The sequence below is a fragment of the Molossus molossus genome, unplaced genomic scaffold, assembly GCF_014108415.1.
Source record: "Molossus molossus isolate mMolMol1 unplaced genomic scaffold, mMolMol1.p scaffold_m16_p_2, whole genome shotgun sequence".
Taxonomy (NCBI): domain Eukaryota; kingdom Metazoa; phylum Chordata; class Mammalia; order Chiroptera; family Molossidae; genus Molossus; species Molossus molossus.
Genome location: NW_023425355.1, coordinates 119,338,178 through 119,344,583, shown reverse-complemented (window position 1 = coordinate 119,344,583; position 6,406 = coordinate 119,338,178).

Genomic DNA, 6,406 nt, shown 5'->3' with positions numbered 1-6,406 from the left:
ATAAACAATAAAGATAGAGCTGGATGTAAATCGAGAGGGTTAGAATGATTAAGGAAACTATATGAACCATTCTAGTTACAATTAGCTTGAGTCTTAAAGCCTTAAATTAGAAATTAATGTGATGAAAATTACTGATCTTGTCATATAAATCCTTAAGAAATTACTGCTGTGAAAATACAAGAAGCATCACTCAATCAGGGTGGAGTCACTTTCCATTTTATTTCCAGGGTGATAGGTAGTGAAGTCATTTTATAATTATCTATCCCAATGGATATGAGCAGATAAAAGTTCACAGAAAGAATTGGTGGCTCACAGAACAATAACAAAAAAGGACCTTGGGTTTAAGTATAATCTGGGTGATAAATATAGAAAACTAGACACATGTAAATAAAAGTAAAATATCAGCCCTGGCAGGTTTTGCTCAGTGATTAGAGCATCAGCCCATGGACCAAAGAGTCACAGGTTCGATTCCAGTCAAGGACACGTACCTCGGTTGTGGTTTGTCCCCGGCCTTGGTCAGGGTCGTGCATGAGGCAATCAATAAATGTGTCTCTCTCACATCGATGTTTCTCTCTCTTGCTCTCTCCCTTTCTCTCTCTCCTTTCCCTCCCTTCCTCCCATTCTATCTGAAAATCAATGGAAAAATATCCTCAGGTGAAGACTAAAAAAAAAGTAAAATATTGAAAGCACACAGTTAATCTCTAATGATCTATGAAATAAATAATGGAGACTGGCTATACATAATTTATATAATACATATTGTGCAATTATATCAATGTGCTGTTTAGGGACATTTATAGTTAAAAATTACCAGAATATTTTAAGCTCTTTGATAAAATGATTCACTACCTAGTAAACAATCTATTTCTGACATTACTCCTTGGTATTACTACTATAATCCAATATAGGCCAGATAAAGACCTCACATTTAATTTAATAATCAAGTAATTACCAAACAAATTGAATAAAGGGAAAATATCTACATCATCTATAACTTTCTGGACCATGAGCAGAAACTTCTGGGGGAAAAAAGACGTGCAAGAAATTTATATTTTTATGTTCTCACAGGCCTTGTTTTAAAAAGGTGAAAAATTTATATAATCTGAAGAGAAACCAGAGTATTCACAAGCCTTGTTTTCAATTGAAATTTTCTGCTTTAGATTTTTAATTTGGGAAAAAGAAAACAGTGTCTGAAGACAACACAAGCAATGTTACTGTTAAAATTCCAACAGAGTAATATCTAGGTTTTAATATAGCACTTTGATCAGATGACTTGGCAATATAAATTTTAAGCTTCATCTCTATGGAAACTATACAATCAATTATCTTCTAGAAATAAAAAAGAAATGTCTTGACATGTTTCTGAAACATCCTGAAAATAATTTAGTGGTTATAAAATATTTATATATGCTACATTTTTTTTTTTGAGATAAACCTGTTCAGAGATTTTATTCATTAATTAATAAGGGTAATAGTAATATGTTTGAACTGGTCCAGAGAGTATTTGAGAAGCAGTTATATACAAACAACCTAATAGAGTGCCCAGGTAGCTACAAAACTGGTTAATATCCAACAATGCCATAAACTCTAATCTCAGGGGATACTGATCACACTAGAAATAAATTATTTGCATCTCTACTCAACATAAATTTTCTTTTTTTTTAATTTATTTTTTATTGATTAATTTTTGTTACAGATGATTCTCCTTTTTTCCCCCACTGATCCCCCCTCCCCCTCCCCTCCCTGCCCCTTCCCCAGATTGTTGTCCATGTCCACTGTTCATGCATACATGCGTATAAGTTCTGTGATTCATCCCTCCCCCACCTCCCCACTCCTTCGGGGATTGTCAGTCTGTACCCCACTTCCGCGTCTCTGGGACTACCCCATTCCTCAAACTGTTATGTTCATTATATTCCACAAATCAGTGAGATCATATGAAATTTGTCTTTCTCTGTTTGGCTTGTTTCACTTAGGATGATACTTTCAAGGTCCCTCCATGTAGTCTCAAAGGATAAGAGATCTTTCTTTCTTACCGCTGCGTAGTACTCCATTGTGTATATGTACCACCGCTTTTTGATCCATTCGTCTACTGATGGGCACTTGGGCTGTTTCCAGATCTTAGCGATTGTAAATAGTGCTGCTACAAACATGGGGGTACATATATTCTTTCTTATTGGTGTTTTAAGCTTCTTAGGGTATATTCCTAGAAGTGGGATCGCTGGGTCAAATGGAAGTTCAATTTTTAATTTTTTGAGGTAACACCATATTGTTTTCCATAGTGGCTGCACCAGTCTGCATTCCCACCAGAAGTGCACTAGAGTCCCCTTTTCTCCACACCCTCGCCAACGCTTGTTTTTTGATGATTTGTTGATGGTGGCCATTCTGACAGGTGTGAGGTGATACCTCATTGTTGTTTTAATGTGCATCTCTCTGATGATTAGAGATGTTGAGCATTTTTTCATATGTCTCTTGGCCATTTGCATGTCCTGTTTGGAGAGGTGTCTCTTTAGGTCCTCTGCCCATTTTTAATTGGATTTTGTCTTCTTTTTGTTGAGTTGTATGAGTATTCCACATATTTTGGAAATTAACCCCTTATCTGATGTATTGTTGGCAATTATGCTCTCCCATATAGTGGGTTCCCTTTCCATTTTGATGGTTGTTTCTTTTGCTGTGCAGAAGCTTTTTAGTTTGATATAGTCCCATGTGTTTTTTTCCTTTGTTTCTCTTGCCTTAGGTGTTGTATCAATGAAAATTCTGCTGCGTGTAATGTCTGAAATTTTGTTGCCTACATTTTCTTCTAGGATTTTTATGGATTCATGAGTCACATTGAAGTCTTTTATCTATTTTGAGTTTATTCTTGTGTATGATGTAAGTTGGTGATCTAGCTTAATTTTTTTTTTTTTTTTTTTTTTGCATGTAGCTGTCCAATATTCCCAACACCATTTATTGAAGACACTGTCTTTACCTCACTGTATGCTGCCATCTTTGTTAAATATTAACTGAGCATAATGACATGGGTCAATTTCTGGGTTCTCTGTTCTGTTTCATTGATCTATTTGCCTGTTCTTGTGCCAGTACCAGACTGTTTTGATTACAATGGCTTTGTAGTATAACCTAATATCTGGTATTGTGATCCCTTCTACTTTCTTCTTCTTTTTCAAGATTGATGTGGCTATTCAGGGTCTTTTTTGGTTCCATATAAACTTTTGGATTATTTGTTCTAGTTCTGTGAAATAAGTTGTTGGTATTTTAATGGGGATTGCACTGAATCTATAGATTGCTTTGAATAGTATGGACATTTTAATGATGTTAATTCTTCCAATTCATGAACAAGGTATATACTTCCACTTTTTTATATCTTCCTCTATTTCTTTTTTCAATGACCTGTAGTTGTCTGCGAAGAGGCCCTTTACTTCTTTGGTTAAGTTTGTTCCCAGGTATCTTTTTTATTTTTTTCCACAATGGTAAATGGGATTTTTTTTGTTTCTCTTTCTGTGAGTTCACTGTTGATGTATAAGAATGCCATCAATTTCTTGATGTTAATTTTGTATCATGCTACTTTGCCAAATTTATTTATTAAATCTAATAGTTTTTTTTTTTTATCCTAACCCAAGGACATCTTTCCAGTTTTTGTTCAGATAGAGTGGGGGGGGAGAGAGAGAGAGAGAAAGAGAGAGAGACATCGACGTGAAAGGGACACATTGAGTGGTCACAACCCGCACAACCCAATCAGGGCTGGGAATAAACTGCAATCGAGGTATGTGCCCTTAGCGGGAACCAAACCCAGGTCTCTCTGGACTGTAGGCTGATGCTCTAACTGCTGAGTCAAACTGGCCAGGGCTAAATCTAGTAGATTTTTGATGTAGTCTTTAGGATTTTCTGTGTACAATATCATATCATCTGCAAATAATGACAGTTTCATTTCCTGACAGTCTAATGGGTGCTCCCTTGTAGGTAATTTTCTGTCTCTTGTTTCCTTTAAGATTCTTTCTTTGTCTTTAATGTTTGCCATTTTAATTATGATGTATCTAGCTGTGGGTCATTTTGGCTTCATCTTGCTGGGGACTCTCTGTGTTTCCTGGACTTGTGTGACTTTTTCCTTCAACAATTTACTAAAGTTTTCTGTCATTATTTCTTAAAACAGGTTCTCTATTCCTTTCTCTGATTCTTCTACCCCTATGATGTGAATGTTGTTACATTTTGTATTGTCCCTAAGCTCTCTTAAACTATCCAGCTTTTCAATTTTTTTTCCCATTTGCTGCTCTATTTGGGTGTTTTTCTCTACCTTGTCTTCTAACTTTCTGATTCGATCTTCAGCTTCTTCTCTTTTTTTTTTTTATCCTCACCCGAGGACATTTTTCCATTTTTTTGTCAGGTAGAGTGGGAGGGGGAGAGAGGAACAGAGAGAGAGAGAGAAACATCGATATGAAAGGAACACATCGAGTGGCTGCCACCCGCACAACCGACCAGGGCCGGGGACAAACTGCAAACGAGGTACATGCCCTTAGCAGGAACCGAACCCAGGTCTCTCAGGACCGCAGGCCGACGCTCTAACCGCTGAGCCAAACCAGCCAGGGCATTCAGCTTCTTCTAATCTACTATTGAATCCTTCTAAAGTATTTTGCATAACAGCTATGTCATTCATTATTTTCTCTTGATTTATATTCATAGCTTCTACCTCTTTTTTTAAGCTGATGTAGTTTCCATTGAGCTCTTCATAATTCTTGTTAAGTTGCTTGTAGTTCTCACTAAATTGTTTGAGCACCTTTAAAATCATTATATTGAATTCTTTATCTGACAAATTGCTTTCTTCCATTTCATGTAGTTCCTTTTCTGGTGATTCCTCCTTTTCTTTCATTTGGATATTTGTTTGTTTTTTTTGTCTCACCATTTTAGCAGTCTGGTAGTTCTAGGCCCAGTGAGGGATGTTGGAATGTGTAGACAGGTTGGTGTGTATCAAATAAGGCTGCGGTGCCTCCCAGACTGCTTTGATGTATGGCGCCTCTTGCCTGCTGTGGGTCCTGAAGGATTGACAACTGGTAGCTGCTATTGGTCTGTCATGTTAGGTGCTCTTGGGGTGCATGGGTCCAGCTGGTGCACTGCTAAAGTGCATGGGTCACACTGATGTTCTGCTGGGGTACATTGCTGCTTGGTGGGGCTCAGCTCCTGATCAGTAGTAGCTCCTGGGGGCAAGTGTCAGCTCCAGGTTGGTGCTGCTACTGCTGTTACTGTTGCCAGGGGGTGCTCTCAGCTCCCAATGCTCTGCTGCTATTGGGGGCTGAGAATGCTCAGCTCCCAGGACTTTGCTGCTGCTGGGGGAAGGGCTCCACTCAAAATCTGCTGCTGCAGTTTTCAGGGGCAGGTCTTGGCTGCCCGAGTCTTGCTGCTGCTTGGGCTGGGGCACCACTTCTGATCAGCCTCTACTGATGCTGCTGGGGATGTTTCTCAGCTACCTATCTGTTTTGCTGCTGCCTGGGGATGGATGTCCGCTACAGAACCTCTGCTGCTGGGGGTGTGTCTCAGCTCCCAAGCCTCAGCTGCTGTTGGGGATGGAGTTCCACTCCCACCTTGTCACTGCTGCTGTGGGGGAAGGTGCTGGGCTCAGATCAGGCTTCTGCTCTGGGGGATGGTGCTCAGCTCCTGGCCTGTTGCAGCTCCTGCAGCAGGCACCTTGATAGTGCTGCTACTGTGCACTGGTCTGTGTTGACACAGTGGGGTCCCCTGGTCCAGTGGTGCAAGGCACCCTGGTGGACTCAGGTCACTCAGCCCTAGCCACTTCCTGTTGCCTCCTCCCAGAGAAGTCCAGGGATCTTCCACAATAGTGGGGCCTCCCAGCCACACAGGAAGAAGCACCCTGACAAGCTGCTTACCTCGGTAGCCGGCTGCACCCTGTCCACAGCACAGGAACCCTCTGTCCCACGTTTCTGCACTGCTCAAAGTTGCTCATCCACACTCACGTCCACTCACACTCTTTCTCACACTTGCTCACACTCTCACACACTGACCCTCTTCCTGGTTCTGCCTGCCGCCATCTTCTCAGGTACTGCATATTTTTATTCTCTATTCTTATTGATATGCATCTCTCTCAAGAAACATCTGAGGAAATAGTTAACATTCAATTGTGTCCTGTATTCATGGATCATTGTTGTGGGTTTCTCTTCACCTATTTAATTATCTCCATGGGGGTATGGGTCAAAGAGAAGGCTCATCGATTCTCTAATTATCCCCATTTTATAATTGGAAAAATTGAGAAAGCACGATTAAAACACTTGCATGAAGTACTGAATCATGTAAGTTATAGTAAAAAGAGAATTTCTTAGAGATTATAAATAAAAGAGTATGAGGTTAACTAGAATATCTATATATTAGGCTTTTATCTTCCAATTTGTCTTCATAAGCTCTACAT